This window comes from Salvelinus sp. IW2-2015, linkage group LG4q.1:29, assembly GCF_002910315.2.
Source record: "Salvelinus sp. IW2-2015 linkage group LG4q.1:29, ASM291031v2, whole genome shotgun sequence".
Classification (NCBI taxonomy): domain Eukaryota; kingdom Metazoa; phylum Chordata; class Actinopteri; order Salmoniformes; family Salmonidae; genus Salvelinus; species Salvelinus sp. IW2-2015.
The window spans coordinates 65,500,431-65,528,429 of NC_036842.1; the positions used below are offsets into that span (position 1 = coordinate 65,500,431).

General features: G+C 42.0%; 1 pseudogene; it reads right to left on the bottom strand.

Moving 5' to 3' along the window:
• The window catches only part of LOC111960984 (hydrocephalus-inducing protein homolog), a 79,981-nt pseudogene extending 57,314 nt beyond the window's left edge, over positions 1 to 22,667 (bottom strand).
• Positions 22,668 to 27,999: the final 5,332 nt, after the last annotated feature.

Sequence of the window (27,999 nt, forward strand, 5' to 3'; positions counted from 1 at the left end):
CACTAGCTGAACTTTATAGCTACTGGAAGTTACTGAGTCACGCAGACTTCTTTACTCTCCATAAATGCACAATCTGATTCTTTAGAGGGATTAATCATAGCCCCCAAAGTCTGTTGCATATCGGTATCTTGTTCATCTGTACATTAACTTGAAGATATAAGTATATTCTGCTACCCTGTGAGACAGAAGTAGGGCAGATTTCTATGTCTAGTCAAAGGAAGATGTCTAGTCACATTTAATATATTCTAATATAGACTCTCTACAGTGTACTTCATTCTCACTTGTAGATGAAGTGGGATGTCAGCTCAATACAGAGGGACTTGCAGAGAAAGGGGAGTAAACGGCAATTGAGGCATTCAGCCACTACACCTCACCTAACCATCCATGTGAGCGGTGTGTGACTTTGGGATTCATCTGAGAGTCATAGATCACTTTCTAAGGCTTTATGTGCCAGAGAGCTAGTGAGAGCTGAGCTGCTGSTCGATACAAAGGTGATCATGGAGGGGTATGAAGAACAAGCCAGCTGAAATGTCAATAATCAGATCAGACTTGCATTACAGAGGTTTAATAAAATGTATTGCTTTGAACCATGGCATGTCAAGGAGGTTTCAAATGAAAACCACAGCAAAACTCAGTAGCTAAGACCCCAAATAGTAGATTTGATAAGGCCATCATACAATACAATATACTTTATTGTCCATTTACATGCAAATTCATTCTGTGACGTCAGCATACAAATGCACAAACACAACACAATATATTACATGCRGTACGGAAAAATGCAAAGTTCGTACACACGTCACATGTTTAGATTTCCACATATTGAAAGTCTCTGCGGCCTACTGTCCAACTGTTCAGCAGCCCGATGGCCGATGGAGTGAAACATGCTCTTATTCTTACTGCTCTTTGCCCTTAATCTCCTTCCGGAGTGCAGCAGCTCAAAACATTGGGCAAGAATATACTAATGGCAAAATATAAATTGAAAGTATGCTTTGTTTTTAAATCTTTTACATTATTTTGCCATCAAGTTCTACCTGGCTCTTTGCCATGCTATCGAGCGACTCTGTCATTCTAGAAGAATGACCATCGATTGATGCTTGAAAATGCTTAGTAAAAATCCTGCCTTATCAACGCACAGCTCTTTAGCCTTAGAGGTGAAAAGAGTGTCAGAAGTATTTCCTCAGCACTGCACTTTAAAGATTTAAGTGCAATACAAGACACTGTGTGTGTGTGTGTGTGTGTGTGTGTGTGTGTGTGTGGTGTGTTGTGTGTGGTGTGTGTGTTGTTGTGTGTGTGTACGTGTACGTGCGTCTTTGCGTTTGTCTGTAGACTGCAGTACTTCAAGGTCCCAGCATAGCAGGGTACCAGTCACTAGGTTGTTTTGCACCAAAGGGATTCAAGGCAGCGCTGGTTAATGAGAGAGGCATGAAACAGAAATAGAAACAGAGGGATGAACACTATGCACAGTGCATTAATAAATATTATACAACGGGTGCGTCTAATCCTGAATGCTGATTGGTTAAAAGCACATTCCAGCCGGTGTCTATTCCACAAGATACCACCAGGCTAAATCTATGACTTTAAAATGCCTATTTACTCTGTTCCATCTGACTACGCAATCCATTGTCTCATCAGCCCAGCCAGGCAATTTATAAACTTGATCTCCACTATAAAAAKCATCTAGACATTATCTCCCATTTCTTTTAGACTAACATTTAGTTTTCAACAGCAGAGATTTGTATAAACCTTGCTGTCTGTCTCTCCGACATTTGCAACATTGTTTCAATATTGTAACGGTTTTCTTCTGTGGAAGGAGAGGACCAAAGCGCAGCGTGATTAGTGTTCATCATGTTTAATAAAAGACAAAAAACTGAACACTCCAAAATACAAAAAACAACAAACGTGAAAACCGAAACAGTTCTATCTGGTGCAGACACACGAAGACTGAAGACAACCACCCACAAAACCCAACACAAAACAGGCTACCTAAATATGGTTCCCAATCAGAGACAATGACTAACACCTGCCTCTGATTGAGAACCATATCAGGCCAAACACAGAAACGGGAAAACTAGACACACAACATAGAATGCCCACTCAGCTCACGTCCTGACCAACACTAAAACAAAGAAAACACAAAAGAACTATGGTCAGAAYGTGACAAATATTCAAATTCGATCTCCATCTGTCCTATAGTAATGAACGTGTAGGGGTCAGGAGTTGGGACGAGGCAGGCAGCATTTCTCAGCCAGTCTAAATCATGAATCAGCTGGCATAATTTTTATGGATATATACAAAGAAATGTCAATTGAAAAAAGGTAAATCAAAACAAAGCAGCTAGTTTGCAGTCTTTACAGCTTCAGTGTTTGAAGTGATTGTGTTAGCTGTGTTGTTGGCTAGCTCCTCTGAACAACAGTGACATGACGAGAGAGCACATGTTCTATGCCAGGCGAAATCACGCCTCATTAGCTCATTGTTATGGATGTAGCCAAATAAACGTCACTAGAAAACAGCTTAAACAAATGCAAATGCTGCTACTGTTGTTATTCCTTTTGACATTTGACGWGACTGTAAGTTAGATGTAGTTGGCTAGCTAGCAAGCAAGGAATAAGAACGTTGCCAGCCGGTATGGCAATGGAACATGTAGTATGAACGACTGGGTCATGTCCATAGATACAGAACCAATAGAACAAATGACCAACCGGCTTGGGTAGCAACCCTAGATTTGTGTCAGGACTATATCTTGTGGAATGATCAAATAGTATGAATAAATTATTCAAAATAACGGTTTTAATGAAAATATGTCAATCATTATTTGAATATGTTGGTAACCCGTATTAAAGTGATAATGCCCTCAAAGCCAGTGTTTGGAGGATATATTGGCACGGTTTGCCATGCTACAGTTACCCTAACCCTAATATTGGCACCCGTGCCAATATATCCTCCAAACACCGGCTTCTCGGACATTATCACTTAAACACAATGTACAGTATGTCTAATAGAACAAACCCACTTTTACTCTGTTAGTACACACTATCTAAAATACTGGAGGCTCGGGCAGAGTAAACAAAGCCCCCATCTTTAGYGAAAATTGTGCATAGTTAGATAATTGAAGATGATGAAATGATTATTGTTATGCTTCTAATTTGTGCCTATTGGTCAAGACTGAAAATGTAGGAKGACAGATGGAGCATGGTAATAAAAGAAGGGCAATGGAGCAAATATAAAGGTCTGATGAGCTGTTACTGGGGATTGGATTGCACTGGCAGCCTGATATCTAGAAAGCTAACAAAGCATTGAACAAATTAACTAATTAATTGCACACTCAATTAGGTTAGACATTAATCAGAGGCAGCATGTAGACAGAAAATGAGCATGTAGGGAAACAGAGCTAACGGTTGAAGAGCTAAATACAAGGCTACACACACACATACKGCTAGTAGCAGTGTCTGTCCTATATCTAGGAGATATAAGAAAGACCCATATTTAACAAACAAAATATTGTCACTCAACATTTTCCATATACTGTATATACAGTACTTCCATAATTAAAAAAAACTGGTACCGGGCTACCTTCAGACGAGTCTTGTGAGACTTGTGGGCATCTCGCCTTTCAATAGAGGTGTCATATTAGTGTGCAACGGACGCTACAGACAGGGGTTGGAAGATCGGCGGTACCGACTTCAGACGAGTCCCGTAACGCAGAGCAAAACAGAGAACACCATCATGTTCACGAGTGTCATCTTTTCCATAGAGTGGTCATATTAGTTTGTTGGCCAAATCGTTCTGACACTATAGACATTTTCGTGAGAAGACCGATTTTTAGGATGTCTCTGACAAACACCGCTGTAGCTCGGCCAGTCTGCAATTGGCAGATGACATGGATTGAGATGCAGCCCATACAACAACAAAAAACAGATATCTCTATTTCAAACAGACATCTCTATTTCAAACAGACATCACTATTTTAAACAGATGGATTTTGGTGGGGATTTTTGTATTATGCTAATTAGATTTCCTGGTGGGCGCTGACATCGACTCTAAGGGATCATCTGCTCTGAATGAGGTGCTTTAAAATGAGTGCCCTCTGACCATAAATCAAGACATTTACTGTAAGAGGTGTATTTTGACCCTGGGTGTAGATCTCTAACCTGGCATTGATGGGTAGGGCCAGCACCTCCTCTCCCACTCCTTGTGCATCCAACACTAGAGCCAGGCTGTAGCGCTGCACACTGTTGGAGCACAGGGTCACCTGCAGATAKAGGTACACAGCATATATAGACAGACAACCATAGCCATGGCATTGGCATCTCTGTGAAGTAGAAGTGCTCGTTTGGCAAATATATTCCCAGTTCACACTGATTCACAGACTTTTACCTMGTTATCAAATCACAATATTTTCCAATCATGCTTCCATTTTGGTCTTCTTTACACTACCTGTATTACATACAGAAGAAACCTACTACGCTACCTTCTAACACCTGTCAAGGCTGTCATCAGAGGAAGACACTACACTGAGAGTACACTGCATGTTCCAAGGTGTCTGTATCTGGGGAGATTTCTGCACCACCCATGAATAACTTCCAATACTGTGAAATGTTAGCCAAAGCCCATTTCCTCTGCTAGGTGAGAGATTACCTCCCTCTGGCATATTTGACTCCCTCTGACCTCTTCTATATATTCTGCTCTTGTAAGAGAACTCATTAGAGCCCGGGAGTGCCGCTGTGCGGTCATTGGGCTGGAGAGCGAAGTAGAGTTTTCCAGACAGCCAAAGGAAGGCAGCAGACATGAGACACCGTATACATAGGGTCCAAGACAGCTGCACAGATTCCCCTGATCGGCCCGCCGCAGCGCCTGACAGCTCTCAGTGATGGGAAAAGACCAAWCAGTCTCCCATTGATAGGAAAAGACCAGCGTATGACAGATACACTCAGTAACCAGAGGCAGCCAGAGCAAGCTGATGTAATAATCTAAGCTTTGCAGAGCCACAGGGAGAAAGGCATCTWCCTAGGCATTTATCTGCAACAGATTCTTTCAATATTCAACTCCACTGCTGAATACAATTAAGGTCTGGCCCCTTCAGTGCCAATCATTGATTGAAGCCGTTGTGATTAGAGGGAATTAATTTAATGATTAGTTTATTCAAAATCTCAAAGGTAAAATCTACAACACACAATATAGCACTAAATTGGAAAACAAACTGACTCAGCATGATCCACCAGTCCACAATTAATAACAAAGTTAAATGATAATCTTCTACAGTGAGCACATAAGCACTTTTTCATTGGAATAATGTTCACATACTGTATGTTTTCAGATAATGCTTAATATCTATAACAAGTAGAAAATGGAGGTAACTTCCTGGTCATGCTCCCTGCTAATTTCACACACCTGGATGTCAACAAGTCCCTGAGGACGCATGGTTCCTGAGGTGGGTGTCAGGGTGAACACAGTGGGCCGKTTCTGTCAAACTGAGGTCTGAAACCTAGGAGGTACTGGTGATGCTGGTAGGCCCACTGCCATCCCCTGGAACCCTCAGCCCAAAGGTCATAGCGACGTGTCGTTCAGACTGCAGGTCAGTGTGTGAGGGAAACCTGGAGGAGAGGAGGAATAAGGAATAAAACAYAGAGCAAGCAATGTTACGGTTCTAAAGATTAGGGGAAAATAAAGTCCAAACAGTGTTAACTGACATACAGCTACAATGCCAGAGGGCAATTCATTCTAAAGAGGTTGATTTGTCTGTCTGCTTTAAAAAGGTCTGGTTTGTGTGAGGGAAATAAACAGTGAGATGAAAAAGGTGTCATAGCATACTTATTATCTGTCTGCAAAGAGCTTTGCTGTTATTGATCACAAGAGAAACGGGCGTTCTACCCTAGTTGATTCCGTGTTTAGTATTATTCCACAGTAAGCCATATACAAGTCATATCGGAGATAGATAAAGTCCTGCTCAAAATAATTCCACAGAAAATGTATCAACCTGGACAATTGTTGGGAGGGTTGAATATTTAAAAAATATATATATTTAACCTTTATTTAACCAGGTAGGCTAGTTGAGAACAAGTTCTCATTTAAAACTGCGACCTGGCCAAGAATAAAGCAAAGCAGTTCGACACATACAACAACACAGAGTTACACATGGAATAAACATACATACAGTCAATAATACAGTAGAAARAWATCTATATACAGTGTGTGCAAATGAGGTAAGATAATGGAGGTAAGGCAATAAATAGGCCATGGTGGCAAAGTAATTACAATATACCAATTAAACACTGGAGTGATTGATGTGCAGAAGATGAATGTGCAAGTAGAGATACTGGGGTGCAAAGGACAAGATAAATAAATAAATACAGTATGGGGATGAGGTAGTTGGATGGGCTATATTACAGTGTAATGATTACAGAATTACATTTCCACACTGTCATCCAAGAAATTGACTGATCTTGTTTTTTTCTTCAGTTGTTTTATACTTGCCCAGCCCTGTGTTTTCCTTTAATTATTATGCATTGTCCAGTGAACTTCACATTTACTAGTCAGCACAGAAGTATTCTGTATTTCCTGGCACTTTTATTTATTGTAGGGGTTGTATAATGGGCCCCACGTTTCACTTCAACGTCTCAGRGCTCAACTTTGAGGATGTGTCCTTCGGTGAGTTTTTCATTCATCCTCATCAATGCTGTCTGTTACTCATCGTTAGACGCTTGTGTTAGGCTTGGCGGCAGATTTATCAAACAGTGCATACCTACTGCTTTGTAGTACTATTTACAGTATAAAGCACATACACATCAATGAGAGACAGATGCAAATAAGCAACCATTACCACAAGTCAATGAAATACATAGCCCACAATACATAATTAGCTAATTGTTATGTACAGGTGCAGTGATCTGTGAGCTGCTCTGACAGCTGGTGCTTGAAACTAGTGAGGGAGATATGAGTCTCCAGCTTCAGTGATTTTTGCAGTTTGTTCTAGTCAATAGTTGAATAGTGTGTATTTTTGTATTTTTTTAATTTTATTTAAAAAATATTACCCGGTTTTCTCCCCAATTTCGTAGTATCCAATTGTTAGTAGTTACTATCTTGTCTCATCGCTACAACTCCCGTACGGGCTCGGGAGAGACGAAGGTCGAAAGCCATGCATCCTCCGAAACACAACCCAACCAAGCCGCACTGCTTCTTAACACAGCGCGCATCCAACCCAGAAGCCAGCCGCACCAATGTGTCGGAGGAAACACCGTGCACCTGGCAACCTGGTTAGCATGCACTGCRCCCGACCCRCCACAGGAGTCGCTAGTGCGCGATGAGACAAGGATATCCCTACCGGCCAAACCCTCCCTAACCCGGACGACGCTAGGCCAATTGTGCGTCGCCCCATGGACCTCCCGGTCACGGCCGGCTGCGACAGAGCCTGGGCTCAAACCCAGAGTCTCTGTGATGCAGTGCCCTAGACCACTGCACCACCYGGGAGGCCTTGAATAGTGTGTATTTTAAGAGCTCCAAAGGCAAAACTTTACATTGAGGAGTGGGAGAAAATGTGTGCAATAATTGTTGCAACAAGCGCAACAAAAATGTTTTTTAAGGGACTATTATTGCAAGACAATACACATAGCTAATTATATATTGTGGGCTATGTATTTCATTGACTTGTGGTAATGGTTGCTTATTTGCATCTGTCTCTCATTGATGTGTGTGTGCTTTATACTGTAAATAGTACTACAAAGCAGTAGGTATGCACTGTTTGATAAATCTGCCGCCAAGCCTAACACARGCGTCTAACGATGAGTAACAGGCAGCATTGATGAGGATGAATGAAAAACTCACCGAAGGACACATCCTCAAAGTTGAGCTCTGAGACGTTGAAGTGAAACGTGGGGCCCATTATACAACCCCTACAATAAAAAAAAGTGCCAGGAAATACTGAATACATCTGTGCTGACTAGCAAATGTGAAGGTCACTGGACAATGCATAATAATTAAAGGAAAACACAGGGCTGGGCAAGTATAAAACAACTGAAGACAAAAACAAGATCAGTCAATTTCTTGGATGACAGTGTGGAAGGGTAATTCTGTAATCCTTACACTCAGCACTCCTCAACAGTAATACATCTTAATCAAGGAGAGGTGCCAAGACTGGCAGGTGTGCTATGGAAACAAAATGATTTTCACCACTGTTCTGCTTTGTACAATTTAAACACAACCTTTAGGGAATAATTTACTCAAACCTAGAGTATAAAAATGTGTTCATCAAATGGGCAAGTCAGGKAGAGCAAGAATTCAGGAGATGAAGCATTCGGTTGATTAATGTAGGCATGTGTTTTCTACATTGCTACATTTACATTTTAGAAAAGTCTAGCTGCTGRGGTTTGGGGCGATAGATGTGTCTGGACATGCCCACCAATGTTTTATCTACCAAGGTGGGGATGTACTGTACCGACCCTAACAAGACAATGATGGAGAGGTAAAGGATTGTGCTGAGATGGATGAGCGAGGTGATGGGGTGAGGGAGGGTTACCTGAACGTGAGGCTGATAGGCTGAAGGTATCCCCCACAGTGAAGAGTAACTCCTCAGAGAAGACCCCCAGGGTGCTGGAGGAGAAGCAGACCTCCAGAGTGTGGCAGGCCCCAGGGAGGGGTGCGTCACTTGAGTGGGTTGAGTCACTGACGTGATCTTCCTGTACGGGTTTGGCGCCCCCCTCGGGTTCGTGCCGTGGGGGAGATCTTCATGGGCTATACTCAGCCTTGTCTCAGGGTAGTAAGTTGGTTTGAAAATATCCCTTTAGTGGTGTGGGGGCTGTGCTTTGGCAAAGTGGGTGGGGTTATATCCTGCCTGGTTGGCCCTGTCCGGGGTATCGTCAGATAGGGCCACTGTATCTCCCGACCCCTCCTGTCTCAGCCTCCAGTATTTATGCTGCAATAATTTGTGTCGGGGGGGGGCTAGGGTCAGTCTGTTATATCTGGAGTATTTCTCCTGCCTTATCCGGTGTCCTGTGTGAATTTAAGTATGATCCCTCTAATTCTCTCTCTCCCTCTCCCCTCCCGGAGGACCTGAGCCCTGGGACCATGCACCAGGACTACCTGGCCTGATGACTGCTTGTTGTCCCCAGTCCACCTGGTCGTGCTGCTGCTCCAGTTTCAACTGTTCTGCCTGCGGCTGTGGAACCCTGACCTGTTCACCGGACGTACTACCTTGACCCGGACCTGCTGTTTTCGACTCTGTCTCTAACTCTGAATGCTTGGCTAGGAAAATCCAACTGACATTTACTCCTGAGGTGCTGACCTGTTGCACCCTCTACAACCACTGTGAATATTATTATTATTTGACCCTGCTGGTCATCTATGAACGTTTGAACACAAAAATAAAAATATATTTGATTGATCGATTGAGGGGGAACCATCCTCTTAGTGGGGCTGAAGGAGAAACACTGGCCAAACGCTGAGCTGGGAGGAACCAGGTGCAAGGGGCCCTTGGGGCCTGCCACGCTCTCAATGAGACCCTTATTGGATAGAAGCAGCACCTGAGAACCAGGGAGAGAATACTTGTAGTGAAAACCAATCTACTGTAAATGTAAGAGTGATTAACCAAGTACCATTTGTTTTCTATCTAATGCATAAGATTTGATCAAATCAGAATTCACATTTAGCCTACTGTAAGTGTAGTGCAGTAGAAATGTGTSTATATTGCATGGTTTTATCTACAGTTGTTTGCTGCCACTGAAAAGATAGATTCTGTAAAACACATTATCTGGCAATACATGACCCAACAGTCTTTTTTTGTCTGTGGGAACCAGTTTCACAGGGGGTTGGGTTATTACAGTAAGGTTGCCACATATGCCCTAGAAACTAAAGGGGCTGACTGGGCAGGCAGACTTTAAATAATTCACCTAACAGTGAATTCAAACAGTGCCTGCCAGGTGCTGTTCTATTATAGGACTAACAGTTATCACAATTATACTTCAATTATTCAATGATTAAGCATGGGCATCTGCTGACTAGTGGCAGCAGTAGTGTGATTTATTTTGATGTGAGCCACGTCTTATTACAGGAGATTCTCTCACAGCTGCTCTTGTATTACATCTTTCTAACAGCTGAGACTTTGTATGTTATGAGTCTCAGTTGTGATGAGCTGAACAACTGGATCCACGGTATATAACAGAACACTGTCATTCTTATTCAGTGTATTTAAGTGTCGATTTTTCAGTGTTTTTGGCCTTAGCTGTTTGTGTATATTATTAGTACCGGGCATCTCTTAACTAAGGTTAAGTACCTCATAGCTGTGCTTGGAGGCAATAAAGATGTTACCCATGTCAAGGAAGTCAAATTTGAATTGCAATTTGGGGCCTACGCCCTCCCCCTTTATTCATAGAGGTAGGCGAGACTCACGGCCTAGATGATGGACATCACAATAACAGAGAACACAAAGACGCATTAAATAAACACACTGAATGTGCAAACAGATGATCATGAATCAAGCACATCTGCCACTCACCGGTGTGTAAATAAAAAAAATCATACACATACTGTACACTGCCATAAGGAAAAACATCTACTCTCAATGATGTGTTATTGAGGTCACCACATGCCCATTAAACCCTGTCAGACATGGAAATGAATKGAAATCTGACCTCCGGAAGTGGAAATATAGATGGATACCAAATGCAAAACAACCAACAACTTCTCTCTCAGTATGAGAGGATAGAAATCTAACTGAGGCTTTCTCATCAAAGTTTCATTTGATTGCTGTTCATCACACTTTCTGCTTGTGACCTCTTTAGAATTGGATTCTACATTATTAGTCACTATTATTGCTTCAGCAAGTAGTTAATCCCTGAGCATTCTCTACCAAAATCGGATCAAATCTGATCAAACTCTTCACCTGTAATGTCAAAGTAGACCATCTGCTAATAGATCTTGGCTTCCTGTGGTTTGAAAATGATGTTGACATCTGAGGTGGTGTTTGGCCAAATGTCCCCCTCCTSCAGGCAACAGAAAGGCTACCTTAAACACTATGCCTCTTACAGTATCAAACATGATTACTGATATCCTGCTGGTGTAAAAACTGGCATAGCTTGTCTTTGTCATGTAAGTAAGATGCTGTATATTTTTTATTTGTCAAGTGTAGAGTAGCTCAATGATATAATGCTGGTGATATACACTATTTAAGCAATTAGGACTGAGGTGTGGTATATTGGCCATATATCACAAACCTGCAAGGTGCCTTATTGCTATTATAAACCGGTTACCAACATAAATATAGTTTTGCGTCATACCTGTGGTATATTGTCTGATATACCATGGGTTTCAGCCAATCAGCATCCAGGAGCCAAACTACTTGGTTTATACACTGAATAAAAATATAAATGCGACATGCAACAATTTCAAAGATTTTACTGAGTTACCGTTCATATAAGGAAATCAGTCAATTGGAATAAATTAATTAGACCCTAATCTATGGATTTCACATGACTAGGGATACAGATATGCATTTGTTGGTCACAGATACCTTTAAAAAAAGGTAGGGGCGTGGATCAGAAAACCAGTCTGTTTCTGGTGTAACCACCATTTGCTTCATGCAGCTCGACAACTGTCCTTTACATAGAGTTGATTAGGCTGTTGATTGTGTCCTGTGAACTGTTGTCCCAATCCTCTTAATGGCTGTGCAAAGTTGCTGGATATTGGCGGGAACTGGAACACGCTGTAACGCTCGTCTTCCTCCTCTTCTGAGGAGGAGTAGTAGGAAGGATCGGAGGACCAATGCGCAGCGTGGTAAGTTTCCATATTTTAATAAAGAAATAGAACACTGAAACAAAAACAACAAAGTGAACGAACGAAAACGAAACAGTCCCGTATGGAAAAACACAGACACAGGAACAATCACCCACCACCCACAATGACAAAACAGGTTACCTAAATATGGCTCCCAATCAGAGACAACGACTGACACCTGCCTCTGATTGAGANCAGGCAACAGAAAGGCTACCTTAAACACTATGCCTCTTACAGTATCAAACATGATTACTGATATCCTGCTGGTGTAAAAACTGGCATAGCTTGTCTTTGTCATGTAAGTAAGATGCTGTATATTTTTTATTTGTCAAGTGTAGAGTAGCTCAATGATATAATGCTGGTGATATACACTATTTAAGCAATTAGGACTGAGGTGTGGTATATTGGCCATATATCACAAACCTGCAAGGTGCCTTATTGCTATTATAAACCGGTTACCAACATAAATATAGTTTTGCGTCATACCTGTGGTATATTGTCTGATATACCATGGGTTTCAGCCAATCAGCATCCAGGAGCCAAACTACTTGGTTTATACACTGAATAAAAATATAAATGCGACATGCAACAATTTCAAAGATTTTACTGAGTTACCGTTCATATAAGGAAATCAGTCAATTGGAATAAATTAATTAGACCCTAATCTATGGATTTCACATGACTAGGGATACAGATATGCATTTGTTGGTCACAGATACCTTTAAAAAAAGGTAGGGGCGTGGATCAGAAAACCAGTCTGTTTCTGGTGTAACCACCATTTGCTTCATGCAGCTCGACAACTGTCCTTTACATAGAGTTGATTAGGCTGTTGATTGTGTCCTGTGAACTGTTGTCCCAATCCTCTTAATGGCTGTGCAAAGTTGCTGGATATTGGCGGGAACTGGAACACGCTGTAACGCTCGTCTTCCTCCTCTTCTGAGGAGGAGTAGTAGGAAGGATCGGAGGACCAATGCGCAGCGTGGTAAGTTTCCATATTTTAATAAAGAAATAGAACACTGAAACAAAAACAACAAAGTGAACGAAAACGAAACAGTCCCGTATGGAAAAACACAGACACAGGAACAATCACCCACCACCCACAATGACAAAACAGGTTACCTAAATATGGCTCCCAATCAGAGACAACGACTGACACCTGCCTCTGATTGAGAKCCATATCAGGCCAATCACATAGAAACAGACAAACTAGACATACAACATAGAATGCCCACTCACATCACACCCTGACCAAACAAAACATAGAAACATACAAAGCAAACTATGGTCAGAGTGTGACACACGCTGTCATACACGTGAATCCAGAGCATCCCAAACATGCTCAATGGGTGACACGTCTGGTGTGTATGGATAAAATGCAATTGTATTCATTGTCCGTAGCTTATGTCTGCCCATACTATAACCCCACCGCCATCATGGGGAACTCTGTTCACAATGTTGACATCAGCAAATTGCTCGCCCACATGACGCCATCTGCCCGGTACAGTTGAAACTGAAATGAATCCGTGAAGAACACTCTTCTCCAGTGTGCCATCGAAGGTGAGCTTTGCCCACTAAATGATAAGTGAGTGAGAAATGCTCACTAACAGGGATGTAAACAAATTTGTGSCCAAAATTTGAGAGAAATAAGCTTTTTGTTTGTATAGAACATTTCTGGGATATTTTATTTCAACTCATGAAACATGGGACCAACACTTTACATGTTGAGTTTATATTTGTATTCAGTGTCATATAAAATTATATATTATAATACTCCCCTAATCCAAGTATTATTCTTTATCATCAAAGACAACTTATGTCTGATGAAAGATAAAKCTTCTGTCCAAATGATAGTGTCTTTATCAAATAGATAAAGTCATCCAGTGGAAAAGAAAAGCAGCTGGGTGTTAATGTAGTACTTAGAAAGACACTAATGTAATCATAATCAGCAGACCTCTGGAGAGCAGAAGGGCAAGTTTGCCTTAGGGTAACAGTGGGGTTCTGGCCTCACCCTGTGCTGACAGAGCACGCCTCTTCAAGGTGCTATACAGAATACTTGGGTGCAGAGTTTGTCTTTGGGAGGCTTGGCTTTTTTTGGAGGGTGTCTGTGTTTGTTTTCCACTCTTCCTTTCCAACTCTCTGACACAAAACCACATGACCAGACAGGACAGTGAGACATCAAGGGCGAGACAGTGAGACTTCCCAGAGGACATAGTGTGCTTAACAAATGCCTGGGGCGAGTTGGGTGTCAGGATGGATGAGAGAATGAGTGGCTGTCTCCCCAGGGGCATCTCAGTCCAACGGTCAGACTCCGAGACAGCAGGTGAGATCAGGTTAGAGGCTGAACTGATCCAAGTGGCCACGCCTCTGACTCAGCAGGGACARTCTCCCTCTGTGTTTGGGAATGCTGAACACATGGCTACTCATAAGTGCTCACACACATTGCCACACAAAAAAAATTCAACACAAATTGGGATGAAAAATATGATATTGAATATAGGAATATCCAGGGGACTTTTATAGCTGCTGTGGAGCAGTGAATCACTGCATGGCAAAATGATATGCAGAGAGAGTTTTAAATGTGTTTTTAAAGGTTGGAGGTATTTCATCAAAGTGCTAAAGTTTGTCTTCTACCACAGCTGAGTAYTCCACAGAGAGATGTGTCACTGTCACCAGAGGCTGGGGGTGTGAACCAGGCAACGGGAAAACAAAGACCTACGCCCAACCACTGCAGACACCACACTGAGTTATAGGGGTTGGTACAGAATGCTGGTACAGGGTATAATGCGATAAAGTGCATCCCTGAAATTAGTTATTAAAGTTTCCTTAGGGATTACAGGGCAAACCAAATAAGCATGAGGATTCTATGGGAGGATTTTGGTTTGCAAGTTGGCCTAGCTACTGCTGTGTAAAAAAAATATGATGGCATTTGAGAAAACTATCCCTTAAATGCACTTTGCATGCACTTTGTGACTCACATACTGAGTAAAGTCTATAATCCCAGAGGGTGATTAGGTATCATGTAATTCAGCCTTGGTGATACTGTGTACTGTAGCATAGCATTAGACCATAAGCTAAGACAAACACATTAAGTTTGTTTAGACTGTTGGTCAATGGGCATGGGTACCAAAGCTACTGTACCATAGACCATTGGACTCCCTATAAGAAAACATTTGCTATCAGCCCACAGTAAAATGCCCCCATCCTTCCTCCATCCCATCTCTACATAGCACACCAGAGGTTCCACTATGATGTAGTTGTCTGAGAAGGACAGYCGTTCCTCCTTCAGCTGCCTGCGTCGGTCTTGGAAGGTGCGTGAGAGCAGGGACAGGCGGTCATGTGGAGTGGGGTCTGCGTCACACTCTGTCAGGAACTGATCCATCTCATCCTCCTCTTCCTGCTGCAGCTCGGAACAGAACCTAGATTCACGGCAGAGCAGAGAGATCCACAGAGAGAGAGAGTGAGTAGGGGATGAGGACAGAGGAGCATCTAAACAGGCTACATACAAAGGCGTTGATCTGGACTGACCATCTGGACCGACCATCTTTTCTGATGATCCATTAGCTAAGGGTCACTTTAGATGTTTGTTTTACAGTAAATCAATGTATGTTGATGTGTTGATCATGTTTACATTGGGATGTACATCATGGAGATGAACATGAATGGACATCCCACCTTAGCTTCTGCTGCTCCTCCTCCTGTTCAGTGACAAATCTCTTCCACTGATAGTGGACTATAGTATCACTCCTGTTCACTATGGAGACTGAGCTTTGGTTGGCCATGGTTGGCCAAGGTTTTCTCCACTATGACAGAGTTCCTAGCCAGCCTCACATTCACGTCTGTAGACGCTCCATGCAGACTGATGTAAACACCCTCCCCTGAGGAGAAACAACAGACACACACAGCTACTGGATTATCTAACAAYTTATTAAGAGTACTGTAGCTGTGCAATGTACATGTATACTGTATGTAGAATGTCAAAAGTACATGTGGGTAGTTTCTAAAATACAGGCCTTTTCTATTAGTAATGGGGGRAAAAAWTKATACAGTTACATTTCGGGATATWATTTTTTAGTTTTGGTTTGGCTGTACCTGTACTAAAACTCCAGTATTTTTCCTTTATAGTTTTTTCACCATCTTCTTTTTAAATTGGGAGCACATTTGTTTACAGCACTTTATTTCCATGACTGATGAAAACTTGTTTTCTCATGGCTCTCTCTTGTCCCTCTGCAGCAGGCAGAGGGGATAATTAGGTGATGGTACGAGGGCCAGATTGGGAATTTAGCCAGGACACTCTTACGATACTGTAAGTACAATGGGATCTTTAGTGACCACAGAAAGTCAGGATACATGTTTAACATCCCATCCAAAAGACAGCACACTACACAGGGCAATGTCCCCAATCACTGCCATGGGGCATTGTTTTAAACCAGAGGAAAGAGTGCCTAATACTGGACCTCCAACACCACTTCCAGCAGCAGCTGGTCTCCCATCTAAGGACCAACCAGGACCAACCCTGCTTAGCTTCAGAAGCAAGCCAGCAGTGGGATGCAGGGTGGTATGCTGCAATAAAAAGACAGTATCGAATTGCAATACATATAGAATCATGAGAATTGCAATACATAGTGTATCGGAACCAAAATATTGTGATAATTTAGTGTCGTGAGGTCCCTGTCAATTCCCAGCCCTATTTTCTATACAGTCCATTATCTGTCAGGACTTTATGGCAAAGCCACAAATGTGATGCTATAGTCTAGCCCAGGGTTTCTTAAACCATTTCAGTGCGAGACCCAAAAATAGAAATTGACCATCCTCCCGTGACCCAAATCGTCATCCAACGACCCAAATTAAGAATAAATACTGTTTGATGATAGATTCTCATAACTGCAACCCACCTCTCACATTCCCAGGGTCCACCAGGGCCCATAGTTTCAGAAACCCTGGTCTAGCCAGTGGGCTATTATTGGTCGGTGCTTCATAATTAGTCATGGAGATGGCGCTGTTGGATTAGCATGACAGGTAGGCTATACTCTGTCTGAGCCATCCACAACAATTACAGAGTCTCTCTTGGACCAAGTGACACAAAACACATGGTTCCCACCGGAGCAGTCAGCTTACAGAATGAAAACAGAAAAACAATGCAAATATCAGCCTGTGGAATATGTAAATACCTTGAGCATTTTGTTTTGTTTGGCTAGTTTGGATACATTCAAAACAGAGCCATGGTGCTTTAGCAGAGATCCCGATCTGACCCTAACGAGTGAACCAAGCCAAAATTGAACCCAAAATGAAATAGGCTGGTATTCAAATTGCAGCCATCAAACTTCATTAAGCCAAAATTAGGTTWRTGTTAGATTCAAGAAATACAATACAATTAAACCCAATGTGATGATGTGGATCATTATCTAATAGGCTTTATTATTATTACTACAATTTATCCATAACAGTATAGTCACATTTAACATTATTAATAYTTTCTTCAAGGCCAAATGAGTTAAATCCATCAATACGAATAAACATGTAACAGAGAAGCCCTACTGCAGATTTACAAACAAATTAAATGTCCCTCGGCTGGGCAGAGCAAGAGAGGGAGGAGGAGGAGGGGGGCATCTGAGTCCCGGTTCCTTGGAGAATGCACTGAGTAAACACATACTGAACGTGCACATGAACAGTCTTTACCATTGCAACAATGACATACTGACTGACAGACTGAGTGACTGACCAACTGTGATAGATACCCTAGACAGACAAGCTAGACAGACAGGCTAGACAGACAGGCTAGACAGACAAGCTAGACAACCACTAGGACAGATATGCTAGACAGACAGGTTAGACAGTTAGACAGTAACTAACAGTGAGCTAGATAGGCTAGACAGACAGGCTAGACAGATAGGCAAGACAGATAGGCTAGACAAATAGGCTAGACAGACAGGCTAGCAAATAGGCTAGACAGACAGGCTAGGCAAATAGACTAGACAGACGGCTAGACAAATAGGCTAGACAGATAGGCTAGAAAGACAGGCTAGACAGACAGGCTAGACAGACAGGCTAGACAAATAGGCTAGACAGACAGGCTTAGACAAACAGGCTGACAAAGAGGCTATAGCAATAGGCTAGACAGACAGGCTAGACAGACAGGCTAGACAGACAGGCTAGACAGACAGGCTAGACAGACAGGCTAGACAGATAGGCTAGACAGATAGCCTAGACAGATAGGCTAGAAACACAGGCTAGACAGATAGGCTAGACAGACAGGCTGGACAGACAGGCTAGACTTTATAAAACTTAAAAGCCATACATGCACATGAATAAAATCATTGAGGATAACACACAATAAAGTCTGGGACTTATTTCCATTGTGGTCCTAACAGACAGACAGACTCACACTCGAATTGTGTAGTAAAAAACATGTTGTTGTGTCTTTTAAGATAGTTCCACAACAGGCTCATTAGTAATTAGTAGTCCACCCAGTGGGACCAGTCTGTAGTCAAGTAAACTGTCCCTGTGGATTTCCTTGCCCTTATTCCACAAATGTGAGTAAATAATAATTCAGGTAGTGAAATTGAAATAACAAGCAATTTAGGCTTTGTTTTCCAATAAKGAGCCTGGTACTACAGTAGACCTAAGTCCAAAGCTGGAAAACAGTCAATCTCTATCAAAAATGATGTATAGCCTACAGTACTCTACCCCTTTAAAATATTAGTCAAAGAACGATAAATTAACTTTATGTACTTAAATGTTTTGTACACTCAGTGCATAATGACAAACATGCCTGAAGCCTATAGAATTKATATTTTTAAATTATCATATGTCAGGTGCAATAAAGCTGTGATATACTTGTATGTCCTACGAAAAAAGAGAATAGAAAAGAGGGGGAAATTAAGGCACCATAATTATCGCTGACATCCTGATGCTATGACAACTGTTGACAGGCAGGGAACATTAGCCTCTCTCCCACACTGCTCAAGCCAATCTCATGGTTTCATCATCACATTTTCTCAAGAGATTCATTCTGCACAGCCATCAGTTTCCAGGCTATGCAGAGGATATTTTAACCTCAGCTGATACTACTGCTGAAAGTTCTCCATTTGATTGCCCATGCTGCATTTGACAAGAGACTGTGTATGTGTATGTGTATGCGTATGCGTGTGCGTGTGCGTGTGCGTGCTGCGTGCGTGCGTGCGTGCGTGCCGTGCGAGAGAGAGAGAGAGAGAGAGAGAGAGAGAGAGAGAGAGAGAGAGAGAGAGAGAGAGAGAGAGAAAGAGAGAGAGCTCCTGTGCTTTCCTAAAAGAGTCTGGGGTAAACTCATCAAGGAACTGTCTCTTTGTTCCTAAATAAACACAAGAAAAAAGTCAATACGAGCAGCGATAAGACTATAACTAATTCATTCATTCCAATAGCAAAGGTAGCCTGTCTTGAACCCAATGATAGCATTTCTCACCAGAATTGACTTGGAGGGTTTTTTCCTGGGTGAATATTGTTGCTGGTTTTTATCTAGCACATCAAAAGAACAGGAGAGAGTACCATTTCTTGTCTCCTGTCAACTAGCATCCAAGTATCCAGGCAGGAGCAAAGATAGCAACTTGACCCCTGTTTTCATTATTCTGTTGATTTTAGGAAAATTACATAGCAGTGACTGGGGAGCTGGATTCATATCTAACTAGATGGTTGTCATATTGAATCTCAGTACTAGCAGTCACACCTTTGAGCAAAGGAGGCTAATTTGTCACGCATCAGCTACAGTTCAATAAAATGTACAATATGTAAATGTGTTCAAGATGAGGGTTTCTCGAGGGCAAATTAATAAATCATTAGATCGATTGATTAGAATAGATGGACACTGTATGTACAGTAACATCAGAGAGATAAATGCATCCCACCCCTGGCAACATTTTACCATGGTTAAATGATATGTTCATGGGTCAAACATGTACTACTTGTCCGGTACTTCTTGACAAGATACTTATGACTTTCTGCCCAGAAATGTAAGTTTGAAGTTCCAATATGAGAGTGAGAGCCTGCAGTGAGGCTGCTCTCTGGCAGGCTCCATTCACTGACTCCAGAGCATAACCTCCAGATCAGCTTAATCTGAAACATAGATGAGAAGGAGACAGGGAAAGGTGCTAAATTAAAAATGATATTCAACTGATGGGCCTAAAGTGGTCTTTTAGAGCAGAGCACTTTATAAAACGTTAATGCTGCTGCCCTTCAGTAGACCTGGATGTTTATGCAGTGAGACAGCAGAGCACCAAGCACCACCTGAGGCAAACACACACACACACACACACACACACAAACACACATACACGACTATACGCACACCAACACACGCACACACGCTAGGGCTTGACATTCAGGGCTGCCCACTGGCCTACGGAAGTTTTGGAACCCCCCCTGGCCAGTTGATCATCATCAGTGGCCCATCATCCCCGTCAGTGGCTATTATTACAAAATGATTATGTTTATTATTTATCACATGCACGCTGCACACATAGCCTATAGCCTAGTTTGAGATTGTTGCGTGGAGCAGCTCACTGAAGACCGACAGCGGTATATATCAGTAAATGCTAAGGCAAGAATGGGTATGCAAACCAGGTATAAAAACATCAGTCTTGAACCTGACCAAACGTCTCTGGAGAGATCTGAAAATAGCTATGCAGCGATGCTCCCCATTCAACCTTACAGAGCTTGAGAGGATCTGCAGAGAAGAATGGGAGAAACTCCCCAAATACAGGTGTGCCAAGCTTGTAACATCATACCCAAGAAGACTTGAGGCAGTAATCACTGCCAAAGGTGCTTCAACAAGGTACTGAGTAAAGGGTCTGAATACTTATGTAAATGTCTAAAACCTGGTTTTGCTTTGTTATTGTGTCTAGATTGATGAGGGGGAAAAACTATTTAATCAATTTTTGAATAAAACTGTAACATAACAAAATGTGGAAAATGCCCGGGGGTGTGCAATTGTCAAATTGACACTGAATGTCAAGACCTGCACACATGCACACTCACACCAATCAAGTACTCCTTTGTCCGTTATTGGTTTACTGTATCTCACACAGATACAGTTCTCCATCACATCTTGCATTAACCTTTTAGCAACTTTCATGTTTGTTTTTTATTTTTATTTTACCCCTTTTTCTCTCCAATTGGTAGTTACAGTCTTGTCCCATCGCTGCAACTCCCCTACGGACTCGGGTGAGGCGAAGGTCGAGAGACATGCGTCCTCCGAAACACAACCCTGCCAAGCCACACTGCTTCTTGACACACTGCTCGCTTAACCCGGACGCCAGCAGCACCAATGTGTCAGAGGAAAGATCGTCCAACTAGCGATCGTGTCAACGTGCATGTGCCCGGCCCGCCACAGGAGTCGCTAGAGTGTGATGGGACAAGGACATCCCGGCCGGCTAATCCCTCAACTAACCCGGACGACGCAGGGCCAATTATGCACCGCCTCATGGGTCTCGCGGCCACGGACCGGCTGTGGCACAGCCCGGGATCGAACCTGGGTCTGTAGTGACACCTCAAGCCTTAGACCGCTGCGCCACTCGGGAGGTCCAAGCAACTTAATTTCTACCAAAGACTTGTCACAATAATTAAGTGATAAAGCGGACTACTCTAAATCCTCCATCAACCCTGGATTTCACCATAGCCTAAACACTTTTTTTCAAATTGTATTAACACTGCAATCACCTCTGAATTCCACATTGTCACGTTTCCAGCACACCCATCATCACARTCACAAACGTAGGACAGTTTAAGAGCTCTAATTAAAAATAAATAAATAAATGCACATCCGTTTACAGTCCAGCTGGAAAAGAAAGCAGTTCTATCAATATCTCAAACCATTAACTGGTATAATCACACAAACAAATCAAGAGAGAAGTGTCTCCAGGGGCTGATAAAGCCCGTTCTAACTGGGCTGAGCACACTGCTGTAGGAACAGATAACACCCTCACCCCCAGCCATCCACACTTATAAATCTGTTAATAGGATATGCGTAGAGGGTGTTTTCCCTCTATTCTAGGTGCAACCTGTGTGAAAGAGCAGAGATTAAAGACTGTGTGGATAAAAGCTCCTGAAATGATTAGCACTGTTTTACCATTCCTGCTGCAGGGTCATTAGGGAGGGGATATTTTATTATTGTGTTCACAGCGAATGTATGGTAAACAGATTCATCCTTTTAGTTCCACTACACTTGATGTAGCTGATTATCTTTATGCAAAAATACTTATGTAACATGAGTGTGTGCATTCATGTGTTTCTGTAAAGTACCTTACTAGTGTAGAGCTAGTACTTGTGTGCTAGCGTATTGCAAAGTTAGTTGGTCTATCGGTGGGGATTCTGGGGAGGGGTGTATAATGAGTATGTGTTGTACTTTGTAGGGGGAATTTTGTAGATGGTTGTAGAGTATAGATGCATGGGTAACATCTGTATAATGCTGAATGTTTCCCTGACCATTTGAAAAGTTCCAGAAGATACTGAATCTCTGCTAGCCAGACCTATGAGAGTAGCTGGTGCTTTAGAGTAATGGTCTTGCATGTGTATGGTAGTGAAGCAGCAGGTCCTCGTTGTGGTCTCCTTCAGTCTTGGGAAGGAAGTCCACCCTCACCTGCATGCTCTCACTAACATCAATGGAGGGGGCTACACTGAGAAAGGGCTTGACAGAACAAAGGCATGAACAGGCAGGATTGGTTGGTTTAGCATGGGGTACTTAGGTTAGACTAGAACAGACTAGAGGCTGGAATAGACTCCTAGCATAGATCATATCTCACCTGTGTGTGCTAAACTGGAACTGGGCCTCACTTTTGCACAATGTTGCGCACTAGCAGGGTCGGCAGTGAGGAGCACTTCACAGGGCACAGAGAGAAGTGCAGCTGGTAAGGGAAGTCTAGGATGGTCCACACCATCCTTGAGAGGTTACTTTAAAAATTCACAAGGACAACAGAGGTAGACTTCAGATTCAACTTTGATCAGTTTCTTATGTACTTCCTGTTTAATGGCTTGCGCCTCAAGTGGTGCATGAAAGACATGTCCTGATCAGGAACATCTAGTTACTGTATAACACATGCATAACTGAAGGTTCCTGCTGCTCTCTCTCTCTCTCTCTCTCTTCTCTCTCTCTCTCTCTTCTCTCTCTCTCTCTTCTCTCTCTCTCTCTCTCTCTCTCTCTCTCTCTCTCTCTCTTCTCTCTCTCCTCTTCTCTCTCTCTCTTCTCTTCTCTCTTCTCTCTCTCTCTCTCTCTCTCTCTCTCTCTCTCTTCTCTCACACACCACACACACACACACACACACACACCACACACACACACACACACACAACACACACACACACACACACACCACACACACACAACGCTATAGTATAGCTACAGCACTCTGTATTCATGTGCAAACAAAGCAAAGCAGATTACCAAGCCATATAAGAGCCTGGAGAATGGAAGCTAATGGAGAGAGGGTAGGCGGTAGTGGAAACATTTCCTCTCATGCTCATCAAAGCACACTCTCTGATAGAATTACAGTGCAGAGGCGCATTAACAAGGAATATGAGCTTTGTCATTAATGTTTCACCGGGTTGTCATTACTGAATAGGAAATCTGAAGAATTACAATCTTTAATTCAGACCAAATGTTATGAATGAGACTGGTTTCATAACTAGGCCTACATTTCTTTCAGTAATTTTCAGAACATAAGAAAGCAGGTTTTCCTTTGAAATCACACAGAGGACATTTTATGAGCATCAATAGATTGAATTAAGTTGCAATACAGTTTGAAACTCTTTTGATTTAATCCATAGCATTTAAATCAAACGTAAAGGTTTATTACAGTGTTCCAACTGTTTGTTAAGTGTGTTGCCATGATTTAAAAAAAATCTTTGTGTTGACAGTACCTTGTTCTCCTGAGGTGTAAAGAGGACATTGAATGTGGACGCCATCCCTGGTGCCACTTTTTTACATACATCCACTGGACTGACCAATTTGAAATCCAGGGAGTCGTCCTCCACCACCTTCACCAGCCGTGGACTCTGGAGCCCAGACACACACACACACGCATGCACACACACACACACATACTACCCGTCAAAAGTTTTAGAACACCTACTCATTCAAGGGTTTTTCTTTATTTTGACTATTTTCTACATTGAAGAATAAAAGTGAAACATGAAAACTATGAAATAACACATACTAATAACACAACACATTTATTCATGTAGTAACCAAAAAAGTGTTAAAAAAGCGTTTGCCTTTTATTTTTATGTTTTYATTTTACCTTTATTTAACTAGGCAAGTCAGTTAAGAACAAATTCTTATTTTCAATGACAGCCTAGGAACAGTGGGTTAACTGCCTTGTTCAGGGGCAGAACGACAGATTTGTACCTTGTCAGCTCGGGGATTTGAACTTGCAACCTTTCGGTTACTAGTACAACACTCTAACCGCCTTGAGGACAGCTTTGCACACTCTTGGCATTCTCTCAACCAGCTTCACCTGGAATGCTTTTCCAACAGTCTTGAAGGAGTTCCCACATATGCTGAGCACTTGTTGGCTGCTTTTCCTTCACTCTTTGGTCCAACTCATCCCAAACCATCTCAATTGGATTGGGGTTCGGGGGATTGTGGAGGCCAGGTCATCTGATGCAGCACTCCATCATTCTCCTTCTTGGTAAAATAGCCCTTACACAGCCTGGAGGTGTGTTGGGTCAATGTCCTGTTGAAAAATAAATGATAGTCCCACTAAGCCCAAACCAGATGGGAGGGCGTATGGACATTGTCACCAGCAAAGCACCCCCACACCATAACACCTACTCCTCCATGCTTTGCGGTGGGAAATACACCTGCGGAGATCATCCGTTCACCCACACGCCGTCTCACAAAGACATGGCGATTGGAACCAAAAATCGCAAATTTGGACTCCAGACCAAAGGACAGATTTCCACCAGTCTAATGTCCATTGCTAGTGTTTCTTGGCCCAAGCAAGTCTCTTCTTCTTATTGGTGTCCATTAGTAGTGTTTTTTTGTTTTTTTGTTTTACAGCAATTCGACATTGAAGGCCTGATTCACGCAGTCTCCTCTGAACAGTTGATGTTGAGATGTGTCTATTACCTGAACTCTGTGAAGCATTTATTTGGCCGCAATTTCTGAGGCTGGTAACTCTAATGAACTTATCCTCTGCAGCAGAGGTAACTCTGGGTCTTCAATTCCTGTGGCGGTCCTCATGAGAGCCAGTTTCATCATAGCGCTTGATGGTTTTTGCGACTGCACTTGAAGAAACTTTCAAAGTTCTTGGAATTTTCCGTGTTGACTGACCTTCATGTCTTAAAGTAATGATGGACTGTCGTTTCTCTTTGCTTATTGGAGCTGTTCTTGCCATACTATGTACTTGGTCTTTTACCAAATAGGGCTATCTTCTGTATACAATTGATTGTCTCAAAGGCGTTAGGAAGGAAAGAAAACAAATTAACTTCTAACAAGTCACACCTGTTAATTGAAATGCATTCCAGGTGACTAGCTCATGAAGCTGGTTGAGAGCATGCCAAGAGTGTGCAAATATAAAATATATTTTGATTTGTTTAACACTTTTTTGGTTACTACATGATTCCATATGTGTTGTTTTATCATTTTGATATCTTCACTATTATTCTACAATGTAGAAAATAGTAAAAATAACGAAARATCCTTGAGTAGGTGTTCTAAAGCTTTTGACCAGTAGTGTGGTCTTGTACAACTAATCTTGTGGGGACACACAATTCAGTCCCATTCAAAAACCTATTTTCCCTAATCACCTAAACCTAACCCTAAACTTAACCCGAAAACCCAACCATAACCATAAACCTAATTCTAACCCTAACACTAATTCTAATCTTATCCCTAAACCCCTTGTGGGGACTTCTGGTCGCAACAAGAATAGTTCAACTCGTACACACACACAGAGAGAGAGAGAGAGAGAGAGAGAGAGAGAGGAGAGAGAGAGACCATATCAGACCACAGCAAAATCACAGTCTACTTGAACAGAGCAATACTCAGTCATGAGGCATCAAAGCCAAAGGAACTGAGTAACATTAAGAAATGCTATAGATGGAAGGAATGCAGTTTGGAAACCGACCAAAAAACAATTAGCCAACAACAAATTCAATCCCTTTTAGACAACTTCATGGGTAAAATGTTCCACTGTAATAGTGAAGGTGTAAACTTGGCAGTAGAAAATATTAACAGTATATTTGACCTCTCAGTTTCCCTATCAATTCTAAAAAATCTCAAATAGAAAACAAAAGAAAATAAACAACAACGACAAATGGTATGATGAAGAATGCAAAAATCTAAGAAAGAAATTGAGAAACCTGTCCAAACAAAAACATAGAGACCCGGAAAACCTGAGTCTATGCCTTCACTATGGTGAATCACTAAAACAATACAGAAATACACTACGGAAAAAGAAGGAACAGCACGTCAGAAATCAGCTCAATTTATTTGAAGAATCCATAGACTCTAACCACTTCTGTGAAAATTGGAAAACACTAAACAAACAACAATACGAAGAATTATCTATCCAAAATGGAGATGTATGGGTAAACCACTTCTCCAATCTTTTTGGTTCTACAACAAAGAACAAACAGCAAAAACATATACATGATCAAATACAAATCTTAGAACCAACTATTAAAGACTACCAGAACACACTGGATTCTCCAATTACCTTGAATGAGCTACAGGACAAAATACAAACCCTCCAACCCAAAAAGGCATGTGGTGTTGATGGTATCCTCAATGAAATGATCAAATATACAGACAACAAATTCCAATTGGCTATACTAAAACTCTTTAACATCATCCTTAGCTCTAGCATCTTCCCCAGTATTTGGAACCAAGGACTGATCACCCCAATCCACAAAAGTGGAGACAAATTTGACCCCAATAACTAYCGTGGGATATGTGTCAACAGCAACCTTGGGAAAATCATCTGCATTATCATTAACAGCAGACTCGTACATTTCCTCAGTGAAAACAATGTACTGAGCAAATGTCAAATTGGCTTTTAACCAAATTACCATACAACAGACCACGTATTCACCCTGCACACCCTAATTGACAAACAAACAAACCAAAACAAAGGCAAAGTCTTCTCATGCTTTGTTGATTTCATATATACAAACTGATGGAAAGTGGTGTTGGGGGAAAAACATATGACATTATAAAATCCATGTACACAAACAACATGTTTGCGGTTAAAATAGGCAAAAAAACACACACATTTCTTCCCACAGGGCCGTGGGGTGAGACAGGGATGCAGCTTAAGCCCCACCCTCTTCAACATATATATCAACGAATTGGCGCGGGCACTAGAAAGGTCTGCAGCACCCGGCCTCACCCTACTAGAATCTGAAGTCAAATGTCTACTGTTTGCTGATGATCTAGATATTCTGCACAGATTCTGCCAGACCTGGGCCCTGACAGTAAATCTTAGTAAGACCAAATTAATGGTGTTCCAAAAAAGGTCCAGTCGCAAGGACCACAAATATAAATTCAATCTAAACACCATTGCCCTAGAGCACACAAAAAAACGATACATACCTTGGCCTAAACATCAGCGCCACAGGTAACTTCCACAAAGCTGTGAACGATCTGAGAGACAAGGCAGAAGGGCATTCTATGCCATCAAAAGGAACATAAAATTCAACATACCAATTAGGATCTGGCTAAAAATACTCGAATCAGTTATAGAACCCATTGCCCTTTATGGTTGTGAGGTCTGGGGTCCGCTCACCAACCAAGAATTCACAAAATGGGACAAACACCAAATTGAGACTGCATTCAGAATTCTGCCAAAAATATCCTCCGTGTACAACGTAGAACACCAAATAATGCATGCAGAGCAGAATTAGGCTGATACCCGCTAATTATCAAAATCCAGAAAAGAGCCGTTAAATTCTACAACCACCTAAAAGGAAGCGATTCCCAAACCTTCCATAACAAAGCCATCACCTACAGAGAGATGAACTTGGAGAAGAGTCCCCTAAGCAAGCTGGACCTGGGGCTCTGTTCACAAACACAAACACACCCCACAGAGCCCCAGGACAGCAACACAATTAGACACAACCAAATCATGAGAAACCAAAAAGATAATTATTTGACACATTGGAATGAATAAACAAAAAAACAGAGCAAACTAGAATGCTATTTGGCCCTAAACAGAGAGTACACAGTGGCAGAATACCTGACCACTGTGACTGACCCAAACTTAAGGAAAG